The following is a 12,787-nucleotide window of genomic DNA, read 5'->3' on the forward strand; positions in this document are numbered from 1 at the left end:
GCTGAGGCAGAAACGGGTTCAAGGAGGGTTCAGACACATTCATGGAGAGTAGCCCTCTAAGGGGTCATTAAAGGAAAGTTAGGTTTGCTCAGGGAAAGCTCCAGGGCTTCGAGATGGACCTCAAGGAGGACACAAACCCCACTCCTCTCCTTCAGGGGCACTGCAGCCACTCCAGCCTGACACTCAGCCGGATTCTTTTGTTCTTAGCATGACATCAGAGATAAATTCCAAATCCGAACACACAGAAGGAGTCTTTGATGGTCTCCTGGTCTTGGCATTGCCCACCCTCCTGGGGCTAGGAGGAGAAGTTCAGGACTAAGGAATCATTGCCCCAGCCCTCTCTGCCATCCTAAAACCAATTTTTTTTTTTTTTTTTACCAAAAGCAAGGCCCTACTTCCCTTTTAGGGGTCTTGCTGGATTGGACGTAGCTCAGAATGACTTCCTGACCTACAGTGCTCTCTTCTTTTATTTTCAAATTTTAAGCCCAAACTTGTTAACTTCTGAACAAAAATCTTATTGTTTTCCTAAGGAGGTCTTATTGAGTGATGGGTATTTTGAGGGCTTTCCAGCCCAATGATTTCTTTGCTAAAAACAGAGTGCACACCCTCATGTTGGTATTTGTTCACAAACCAAACCCATAGCCTGAACGCTGTCCATATCCCCTCCCCCACCTCCCCATGCCCCCATCCGCCCCACCCCCTGCTGACAAGTGGTGACCATAGTGGCCCACACCAGCAAAAGGCGCTCCCGTGTGACTTTACCTTCCACGTACAGATTATGATCTGCCATTCATTAGGACTTCAAAGCCAACAAGAGAGTTTACTCCCCTCGGTAGCTAATTCCCCTTATTTCCTGAAAACCCATGTGTGGTGCGGTGGGGAATATGAGGCTACCTTTCCTCTTTCCAGAGATACAAATATTCAACAGCCCTTACACCACAGAGTTCCCTTTATTTCCCAATTGGCTACAGAAACACAATCCCTTTCTAAAATATGTGTTTTGAAAACAGGTCCAGAATTTAACTCTATTCTAAGACTAACATCTTTAATAAGGAGAGTATTTATGTTAAAGAACCTTATGCTAATTTTGAATCTGTCCTTTTGACCGGTGGCTTTCCATAGTAATTCACCCCACTTTGGAGGAGGTAAATTCCTCTTGAGGGCTAGACCAGTGGCTAACACTTCAGGCTTTACAGTCAGACTGAAAGGTTATGATCTTGGCTGTGCAACCTGAGGCAATTTACTTAACCTCTCTGTGCCTCTGTTTTCTTATCTGTAAAATGAGTATATGAGAGCCCCCAACTCATGGCATTATTCAAAGAATTAAATGAACAAAACAGGGCAGCCCTGGTGGCTCAGAGGTTTGGCGCCGCCTTCGGCCCGGGGCATGATCCTGGAGTCCTGGGATCCAGTCCCATGTCGGGCTCCCTGCATGGAGCCTGCTTCTCCCTCTGCCTGTGTCTCTGCCTCTCTCTCTGTCTCTGTGTCTCTCATGAATAAATAAGTGACATATTTTTAAAAAATAAATAAAATAAATGAACAAAACATCTATGGTGCACTCTGTTACTATCTTAAGTAAAATGTATACTTCTCTTTAATGTCCTGTTTGGGGCATTTTGATCCTGCTTCATGTTGTTAAATAACTTCATTTCATAAGCTCCAAGGATGCTGTAGCAATATGAGGACTGGCTTTAGCTTTAGAACAGCTGAGTTAAAATCTTGACGCTTACTCACTCTGTAGCCTTGGCTCATTACTTCATCCCCCTGTGCTCTGTTTTTTTCCATGGGAGAAAGGGGACGATACTGATTGGTTGCTGTTGGGGGGTTTTTTGTATATTTTTTTTATTGGAGTTCGATTTGCCAACATATAGTATAACACCCAGTGCTCATCCCATCTGATTGTTAAATAAACTGAATATCTGTGTGCCCCACAATTTCATTTGTTGAAGCCCTAACCCCCAATGTGACGATGTTTGGATGCGGTGCCTTTCAGAGGTAATTAACCTAGATGAGGTTATGACAGCGGAGCCCCATGATGGAATTTGTACTTCTATAAGAAGAAGGCAAGTGTAGGGATGCCTGGGTGGCTCAATCAGTTGAGCAACCAACTCTTGGTTTAAGCTCAGGTCATGATCTCATGGGTCATGATATTGACCTTTAGGTTGGCCTCCCCACTCAGCAGGGAGTCTGCTTAAAGATTCTCTCCCTCTGCCCCTCTTCTCACACTCTCTCTCTCTAAAAAAATAAAATAAATACAAATAAATAAATAAATCTTTAAAAAAAAAAAAAGAAAGAAAGAAAGAAAAAGAAGAGGGAAAGTCTAGAGCTCCCTTGCTTGCTCACTCTCTCTTCCTACCCCATGAGGGAACAGCAAGAAAGCAGCCGTCCACAAACCAGGAAGAGAGTCCTCACCAGACACTAGATCTGCTGGCACCTTGATCTTAGACTTCTCAGCCTCCAGAGCTGTAAGAAATTAGTGTTTATTATTTAACCCGCTGAGTCTATGGTGTTTTCATGATAGCAGTCTCAACTAAGACAGATACCCTTCTCATAGAATTGTTAAAAGATATGACATAGGTTTCCCTCAAAATCCATTTTCTTCTTACAAACTTAATTTAAAAAATTAGCTGGGCACATAGCCAGCTAGAATAAAGGGCAAGGTCAGCTTCATGGACACATGACCTGTGCAGTCTCACAGGCCCTGAAAGCAGGAGGATACTACGCTTGGTTCAATTCTCTGCTGCCACCGTCTTGAAATTCTTGATGACTTTACCATTGAACTTGTGTTTCATAACTGAAGTCTAATAAGACAATGGAGATGTGCAATACACGTGTCCATCATTTCTTGCCACCATATTTTCAGATAGCATCATGACACCCCATGAGCACACCATTCAAGTGGATCCATGGTGTGTGGGAATTCAGCAAGATCCAAAGCAAGTTCAAAGGTGAGAGTGTGCTATATCTATGATTGAGTGCCATGATCTGAATGGTTGTGGACCCCAAAAATTCATATGTTGAAATCCTAAGCTCCACAAATGATGGTATTAGGAGGTGGAGTCTCTGGAAGGTACTTAGGTTCTGGGGCTAGAGTTTTCACGGGAATACAGCTTTTATAAAGGAGGACTCAGGGAGCTCCCTCACCTTCCACCATATGAGATGCAGCAAGAGGGCACCCACTGTGAACCAGGAGGAGGGTCCTTACCAGAAGGACCCCATGTTAATGCCTTTATCTTGAGCTTCCAGCCTTCCAAACTGTGAGAAATAAATTTCTGTTGTTTCTAATCCACCCAGTCTGTGGTATTTTGTTATAGCGGCCTGAATAGACTAAGATACTGAGGATGCAGGTGCACAGCCAGTCTCCAGAGGCCACAATTACTATTCAAACTATGACTCACTTCAAAAAGAAAGAAGACAATGGATGGGATGTCTGGGTGGCTCAGCATTTGAGTGTCTGCCTTCGGCTTGGAGCATGATCCCGGGGTCCTGGGATCGAGTCACACATCGGGTTCCCTGGGAGGATCCTGCTTCTCCCTCTGCTTGTGTCTCTGCCTCTCTCTGCACGTCTCTCATGAATAAATAAATAAAATATTTGAGAAAGAAAGAAAGCAAGCAAGCAGGCAATGGAGTTCTAAGAAACATAAACGACCAGGGAATTCTATCATATCCTTGTGTTAGTTCCCTGGATTCACCAACCGCTTTACACTGAAAATGATGCCAGAGAAGGAAGGGGAAAAATAGGGCAACTTATTGTTCCTTCTCATCTCAGCCCTTCCTTACTCATCAAGCAGCTAGAGGTAGAGAGTGTTGGTCGACTGTGTGCATACCAACAAGTGAAAGAAAAGACAACTGAGTTAGCTTTGTGCAGTGTTTCCACAGTTCTCATAAGAATTAAATACTAATACAGTGCATGAGCTATCAAATACAAATTGTGGACCTTTGGGATTCCTGCATAAAAGTGAAACGTTCTTACATTTGCATTTAAAACAGACATTGCACAATACAAAGAACAGTAAGGGGGACCTGGGTGGCTGTCTTTGACCTACATCAAGATCTCAGGGTCCTGGGGTGGAGCCCTGCATCAGGCTCAACCTCTCCCTATGCCCCTCCACCATTTGTGCTATCTCTCTCTCTCTCTCTCTCTCTCTCTCTCTCTCAAATAAATGAATAAATAATCTTTCTTTAAAAAAGTAAAATTCATACTAGTAATTTAAAATTTGAGTTTTCCTTGACCTAGAACAGCATTAAATAGCAAAAATAAGAACAACAACAAAAAACCCTCATGACAAGTCAAAAGAGAGACCACAGGAAAAGGAAAAAAATTCCATGCTTTGTTTTTACACTTTTTTCCTGCTTTTTCTAAAAAGAGTCCCACATCGTCATTTTACGCAGGGCACTGCAAAGGACGTAGGGGGCCCTGAGGAAGATTCTATGTCCCAGCGTCTCCTGCAGCTGGATGTGGCCGTGTGACTTCCTACAGCCAGCCAGACCCCTGTGGCAGCTTCGGGGAACTGCCCTAGGATGTGGTGGGCATGGGCCTCCGCTCATTTCCTCCGATCCTGTTTCCACCTGCAGTGTAGATGCTGACGTCCTGGAGCAGGTGTCCAAGGGCCACCGCTAGGACTGATGAAGCAGGTGTTGGAAGGAGCCAGGGCCCCTGGGGGCTCCGGGAGGAAGACCTGGTGTCCCAGGCTACAAGACTGGGTCTTGCCAGACTCTCACAGTTCACGAAATGACTCGTGGTGTCATCTATCCGCACTCGTCACTCGGTAGTGCTTAGCTTTGGGTTTTGTTATTCTGTTTTTTAATCAACTCTGAAAAGAGTCCTTATTCTGTGTATTTCTGGAGGAGGAACAGTTCAGCCCCCTCACACCACCTACAGCTTCCAGCCTGGAGGTCAGTGTCCCTCCTCGACTCTGGAACCCGCCCCTGGTCACACTCCCATGTATGCGTCCCCGCCAGCCGACGCAGCTGTCGTTATTGTACCCATCACAAGGCAAACTGAGTCCTGACACCTGAAGAGGCAGTTTTATAATCAGTAAGACAAGCAAAGATTGACACTTCCCACTAATTTTTCACCCTAAGAAGGAACAGTGTTCTCCTCTGCAGAAGGTCTCTGCGGGGCCTGGTGCCGAGACCTGGGGAAGGCCTCGCTGTTCTGCTCATAATGAAATCAATGGACTTGATGCAATTAAGGGATTGGCTGATTTTCGGCCCCATTAAAAAAAGGTACAAGGTTGAGAGAAGACCTCATTCGTACGCCTTTATAGAGCAGATATCCGGTTAACTCGTGTCTATAATCTGCACTAATGTGCTTCCGTTGGCATTTTATTTTCCCCTTTTCATTTAGGGCGTAACTTTCCAAAGAAGGCTAAAGATGCCAGTGCTACGGAGCTAACAGCGGCCTCATCCACGATGAGCCAGACTGTGCCACTAGCCGTGAGGTACCTGATGCCTGGGACTGTACCCCGATCGGATGCTGAGAGTGGACAGGTGGAAGGGCCCCCCCGGAGGTACAGCCAATCTAGCATCAGTGGGAAAGAACCCCAGTTCTGGTTCTGGTTCCAGGAAGCACTGTGAGAGCAGCAATTTTGTCTCTGACCCTGAGCAGAACTGTAGGACATCCGAGTGCTGTCAAAAGCATAACTGCTTCCAGTGGGGAAGGTAGATTTGGGAATCGGTTTCGAATCGGTATTTTAAACAAAGCTAGAAGTACCTGTTTGTGAGGTACTTACAGGTGGCCTCCCGGGGGTGCCTATCCACCCACCCCCTGCCCCTGCTTCGCCCTCAGCAGTTTGAGGCTCCTTAACCCTTGGACCTGCTCCGCCAAGTTCAGACCCCACTGCCCATGTGCTCTGAGGACCATTTCCTGCCCTTCTCTCACTCTTCTCTGTACATTTCCCAGGATCCCTTGACCTCTGCTGACTTCTGGTAGTTCTGCCCAAAAGAGGCACTGTCGGAAGCCTGGAGGGTAGCGGGGGGTGGGGGGGAAACCAGAGTATTTTCTTTCACTTTGCTTTGGTGGCTCCTTGGGCAAGGGCTGAGTCTCCTCCATTGCCCCCGATCCCACAGAACAGCCCCCCCTCTGTCTCAGCCCTCATCAGGTACCCATCACGGTCCCAGCCCTAACTAGATGGCCCCAGCGTCTGGGTTCTGGTCACATGGCCTCCTCCCATGGCTTCTCCATCCCCTGCCAGTGGCTTCCTTCTACCGCCAAGTCTGTTTGGGCTTCCCAGCTGTTCCATATCCACAACCAATTCCCTGTATTACAATCCATTTGTAACCCTAAGGTGATTTCTGTTTTCCTAAACTAGGACTTAGCAGCTAGTGTGGGGTGGTGGAGAATGGTGGTGGCTGCGAGGAGGGTGTCTGTGGGTCTCAGGATAAACACTAGCGACAAAACCCCAGCCCTCACCCTACATAAACAGCAGCCCACACGTGAGACTGCCTCGGGCTCCAGGCCTAGTCAAACCACTCATGGGCCCCTCTACTAGAGAGGACTTTTGGATTACAAGTGACAGCACGCTAGCTCAGATTAGCTTTAACCAAAATTGATGGAGGTGGCCCCCAGGTCGCCCGGAAGTAGACACCTGCACGTTGCTGGGTCTGCCCCCATCTTCCACTCCTGCTCCTTCTCTCCACTCCTACAGATAAGGTGCTTCACAAAGTGGACGGACGCCGTGGAGACTGGAAACTCTCCTAGGTGGAGAAGAAAGATCTCCTCCTTTAGTTTCCGTTTTGAAAGATTCTTGGAGGGAATTGGGAACTTGATTGGCCTGACTTAGGTCACGCATCCATCTTCTGGACCTTTCATTGTGGCAGAGGAGTCCCGTTCAGACCACGCAGCTAGCGAACGAAAGGGCCCAGCGCCCAGGGGTAGAGGAGCACGGACGTGGTGGGAACTGGCCTAGAACTACAGCCTCGGCCTGGTCAGAATTCTTCTGCTTGCAACTGTCAGATTTCAATCAAGAAAAGTAAAGGGGTGAATATTGGTGTAACCAGAGAGCATTGGTAAAGCTGGCCTCGGAAACGATGGAACCAGGCTCCCTCATGCTCTCCGTTCTTCTCCCTCTGCTCCCCTCTGCCACTGGCCTCGTTTTCCCAGGTTCCCTTTTCCAGCCATGCTGGAACCACAGCTCTAAGAACGTCCAGCCTCACGTCTTCCCAGTCTGGCTGTCAGAGAGGAATGTGCTCTGACCCACAGATCCAATGGAGGATGGACCCCAGCTTTGGACAGGCCACCCCCAAGTCAGGGGCCTGCTCCAAGGCCGGGGAAGAAGGGTCAGGTAAGACAAGGGAAGAATTCATTCTGATGGGATGGATAATTCAAAGAAGGAATAGTCCTGGGGCCCTGGATGGCTCAGTGGGTTAAGCGTCTGACTCTTAATTTTGGCTCAAGTCATGATCTCAGCATCAGGAGATCAAGCCCCACATCGGGCCTTGCCCTCAGTGGAGAGTCTGCTTGAAGATCTCCCCCCTGCCCCTCCCCTGACACACTCTTTCTCAAATAAATAAGTCCTAAAAAAAAAAAAAAAAAAAAAAGCAGATTCCCCCAAACCACAACTCTACTGTTTTTACAGTCCTAGGAATTGAGAAATGACTCACTAGAATATGGCCTTGGGTAAATCACCCACCTTTCTGGCTTCTGTTTTCTTCATCCATACCTTCAACCAGGTATTCTTCTAGAACTTACATTTATTGAACCTATTTCAGTGGTTCTCAAACTTCGGAGTACACCAGAATCACTTCAGGAGTCATTTAAAATCCAGACTCCCAGGAGGCCCCTGGCTGGCTCAGTGAGTAGAGCATGCAACTCTTGATCTCAGGGTTGTAAGTTCAAGCCCCGCATACAGTGATTACTTGAAAATAAAATCTTAAACACATAATAGTAACATTCAAAAATAAAATGCATATTCCCAGGCCCAGCCCCAGCCACTGTCTCTGTAGGTCTGAGATAGGGCTCACCAATCTGCATTTACTGAATGAGTCTTACGCTGGTGGTGCCCATGCCATACTTTAAGGAATAATGAATGGGATGGTTTGAGATCCTTGCTTAGATAGTTTGTGATGTAGGCAAATACGAGCTGTGTTCTGGTTCAGGAAAGACCAACGTGAGAAGGGAAGGGTTTGGCATAGCCCAGAATCAATTGAAGGAAAGAGCAGCATCCCCAGGTCAGCTGTGGGCCGGAATGTGCAAGCAAGGCCTCCTAACTGTGTGCGGAGAAGGTTCTGTTCTGTTCATAGAAGGTTCTGTTTCCCAAGGGAAACACCCAAAGGTCCCTGGCTGCGTTCATCCCCAACAGTCCTTGGCCTTTTCATGCCTCTAGAAGCTCCCCTTGATGTGCATTTTTTCTGACCCTATATTGAAACATAAATAAGTACAGTGGGCAAGAGAACCCGAGTAAATTCTCTCCCTAGCATATGCACAGGATTAACATTTAGAAGGTGTGGGGCACGTGATTCATTTTGTTTTTTGTCTCATGCTTAATAGGTTATGGGGGTGGGGGATGGGGGCGGCAAATAAATAAAAAAATAATGATTCAGCTAGCAATGCTCCCAGAGCTTCCCCCTCCTAACCAGAGCTGTTGGGATCGAGCGTTCCCAACACAAGGGCTCCTGAAGAGAAATGCTCACGTTTGGACCTCCTGTAGACCAGAGTCAACTGAAGCAGAATTGTAATGTACAGCAAGCAGAACTTCAGACCCCCAGCCTCCCCTCTCATGCCTTTCCTCCTATCGTGATCTGGAATTTTTCTGTTGACTATTTATTACAAGTACATCTCATATAATTCCATATCATCATAGGTGAAATGTTAAATATTTCAAATAATTTATCTAAAACAGCATATTAAACTGATACACTGCAACCTATCATAAAAGCTGGGGGAAGCGAAGCACCCCCTTGGTCAAGGGATCCCTGGGTGGCGCAGTGGTTTGGCGCCTGCCTTTGGCCCAGGGCGCGATCCTGGAGACCCGGGATCGAATCCCACATCGGGCTCCCAGTGCATAGAGCCTGCTTCTCCCTCTGCCTGTGTCTCTGCCTCTCTCTCTCTCTCTCTCTGTGTGTGACTATCATAAATAAATAAAAATTAAAAAAAAAAAAAGCTGGGGGAAGCGAAGCACCCCCTTGGTCAAGAAAATAAATTGTTCCTAAAACACTGTCTGGAGTAGTGATCCAGCAACTCCTTTTTCTAGGGATTTATCTTACAGGGATCATCATGTGGATGTGCAATTCTTGGCCTATAAGGATGTTCACGGCAAAATTGCTTTGAAGAATTAGAAAAGAACCGACATAACCAAGATATTCTTGGGAACTCCTTGAGTAAGTTATGGTACATCCAAACAATGGAAGGTTATGAAGATATCACAGTTTTTGTCTTAGAAAAACATTTACTGATACAAGAAAATGTTCTCCCTATATTAACTTTTTTAAAAAATAGATTACACACTATACGTATAGGATATTAGAGGGTTTTGTTTTACAATAAAACAATGACCAAGAATACATACAAAAGAAATTGCTCTAATGATGAAACGATGGGTACATTTTTATTTTCTTACTTCATTTTTCTACAACATGTAAGCGTTCTTTAACGAGTATAGATTGCTCCAGGCGAGAGTCTATACCCACAGCATCGGCATTGCCTGAGAGCTTGTTAGAAATGCAGGATCCCAGGCCCAACCCCACACCTGCTGACTCAGAATCTGCATTTTAACAGGATAACAGGACTCCCCCTCACCTTTCCCCCATGATCTGTATTCACATTATAGTTAGAAAAGCAAAGGCCTACCGAACTCAACATGAGAGAAAGAACTGTTTTAAATAAAGAAAGCCCGGGCTGTGACACCTGGGTGCCCTTTACTATTTATTCGGAAGCTAATTCTGATGCCTCAGAATTAGCTTGAATATTAACTTTTTAAAAAGTTAATATAGGGAGCATAAGCAATTCTTATCTTGCAAAATGCAAAATTTTCTAGAAATGGCTTAACATTTCCACGTTTTTTCATTTCAACAATGGGGCATGGAGCAGTGACAAGTCCCTCCATCTCCATTCCCTCCCCCGGCCACAGGGCCACAAAGCCTGAGCTCTGAGATTCTGCATGAGGGAGAGAAACATAGATTCCTCAAGAGCTGCTATTCAAGCCATTAAGCAGCATGTGCCAATGTCCCCCCCACAATTCTGGTTCAGTCTCCATTAAGCTGCACATCTGGCTGTCACACACTCTTTTGTGGGGAGATCTCAATGGCAGCACTGATGCTGCCTCTCCCCAAGGCCAGCCCTACAGTGGCCTCCCTGTCCTCCCAGCATGTGATGTCATGAGCATGAATGTCCTGCCAAACATTTAAGATGTTGCAGTTCACATTGTGTACATTGTATAGAGAAACACTGACAGGCAGATTGGAAATTAAAAAAAAAAAAAAAAAAAACACACACACAGGGCAGGATACAACCAAACCTTGTTCTATTGTTATTCCAAACCACCAATTCAGCACAAATATGTAACTTGTATTCTTTAAGTACACAATCTTCTTTTTTGTTGCTGTTGTAACGAGCATCCCCAGATGCAGAGATTTCCTTGAAACGTTCTTTCTGTAATTCGGTTGCTATCAAATTCTTGGAAAGCATGAACAGAACCGGTTCATTTCAACCCAAAGATCCCCCACATGTGGGCTCTTCGGAAAAGGCCAAAAAGGGGAGAAAGCTGGGTGTAAGTCTCAAAGCCATCTCTCCTCCAAGGACCATCCAAGCGAGATGGGTGCTGGGAGTTAGCTGCATCCCGAAAGGCGTGAAGAAGAGGCCCTTCCCTCCACTGTTGCTCAAAGTGTGGCATAAGGACCATCTCATCAGAATCAACGGGAGTGCAATAGAAATGCAGATTCCTGGGTGAATTCCGAGGGGCCCTTGGGGGTGAGAAGAACAAATCTGCCTTTTACCTGACTTCCTAGGAGTGATTCCTATACGAGGCTAGGAGGGCTTCAGAATTCGGTAGACCTAAATCCAATTCTACTCCTCTCTAGTGGCTGTTTGAACTTCACGAATAACCCGAACTCTACATCTCATGTTTCACTCTACACACTGGGCCCTGGGGGAGGATTCAAAGTGTGAAGTTCGTGATACAAACAGGTCCCGAGAGCGTGAATTCCCTTTTCCCTGTTATTCAGGTCGAGCACTTTGGGTCTGCTATTTTACCTGTGATTGGGGGAGAGGGGGACCCCTGTTTCCCCCTGGGGGACAATTAAAGTCACTGTATCGCCAGGTTCCAATGCAGCCCTACTGAGAGCAGACAAAATCATCAAGACTGAGTCCCTGTTGATGATTACTGAAGCAGAAGCTGTTGCTCTATAGCTCCCAGCTTGTGATGTCATGAGCAATCCAATAGCCACAACCCCGGAGGGCCACTGAGCACTGAAGGTGTGACTAGCACAAACGGGGATGTGCTCGAAGTGTAACATACACACTGGGATCCAAAAAACTGGATGCCAAAAAGCAGGTCATAAAACACCCCATTCGTAACTCATTGCCTATTGAAATGAGAATATTCTGGATATATTGGATTAAATCGAATATATCAAAATTAATTTCACTTGCTCATTTTTAGCTTTTTAATGTGGCTTCTAGAAAATTTTAAGTGTCATGTGTGGCTCTATTATATTTCAACCAGACAGTACTGTTCTGGAGGAAGAGCTATCCCCACCCCCCTCACTCCCTAGCCCTGATAATAAAACCCAGTCCTATTGTTATGGCCTACAAAATGGGATTTCCTGGGACGCCTGGGTGGCTCAGCGGTTGAGCATCTGCCTTCAGCCCAGGGCGTGATCCTGGGATCCTGGGATCGAGTCCCGCATCGGGCTCCCTGCATGGAGCCTGCTTCTCCCTCTGCCTGTGTCTCTGCCTCTCTGTGTGTCTCTCATGGATAAATACATAAGATCTTTTAAAGAAAAAAAAAAGTGGGATTTCCTAACTAGGCAGGCAATGAGCTAGCTAGGAGAGATATGGGGTGTCTCTTCTCTTGCCACTGGGAAAAGTGGGCCCATGTAGCAGGCCCTCTCGGGTGAGCAAGCAAGCAGCAGCCCCAGGGAAGGAGGCTGCGGAGTGAGTACATACATCGTGATGAGGAGAGAACCAGGTGAAACGCCAGCCTCAAGCCAGCAGCGCTAAGGAGAGGCTACGTGGGGACCTCACTTGTCCACACCTGCTGGATGGATGTCTTTTGCTCCATCCAGGTTCACAGTCATTACACCCTAACAGGTTTTTATTAGTTAGAGAGAGTCCTCTAATAAAATTACTTGACTTGTGTCCGTATAAAACCTTATTATAACTAAGCAAATATTTTGGTCAACATGAAGACTGTCTCTTCCACATAAGGAATTTAGAAATAGCTATAATCTCCTCATGTACACGAATATCTACCAAAATGACTAGCCCAAGTGGATATTTCCAAAGAGGAAATGTTTGCCTGTTATATTATCAACTAATGAAATTAGTATTTTCGGAAAAATACTGCCAAAACAGATTGTAATCTGTGTTTTTACGAGCAGACTCATTACTTGACAGAGCTTCTGGAACAGAAAACAAACAAAAATCAACTCAATGTGTCTGTCTTTGTCCAAAATTTCCAAGTATCTATGCACACATGTTTGAGGATACTGCATTTAGATATTATTACCAAAATATCCAATATAGGGTATTTGTGTTATACTTCCCTTTTGCCTACAGCCAATTTCTTTACTAAGTGTCCAAAATAGATGAAGGAGTTTATCTGTGCTGGGGACTTGGTTTCTGATT

Source organism: Vulpes vulpes, chromosome 3 (assembly GCF_048418805.1).
Source record: "Vulpes vulpes isolate BD-2025 chromosome 3, VulVul3, whole genome shotgun sequence".
Taxonomy (NCBI): domain Eukaryota; kingdom Metazoa; phylum Chordata; class Mammalia; order Carnivora; family Canidae; genus Vulpes; species Vulpes vulpes.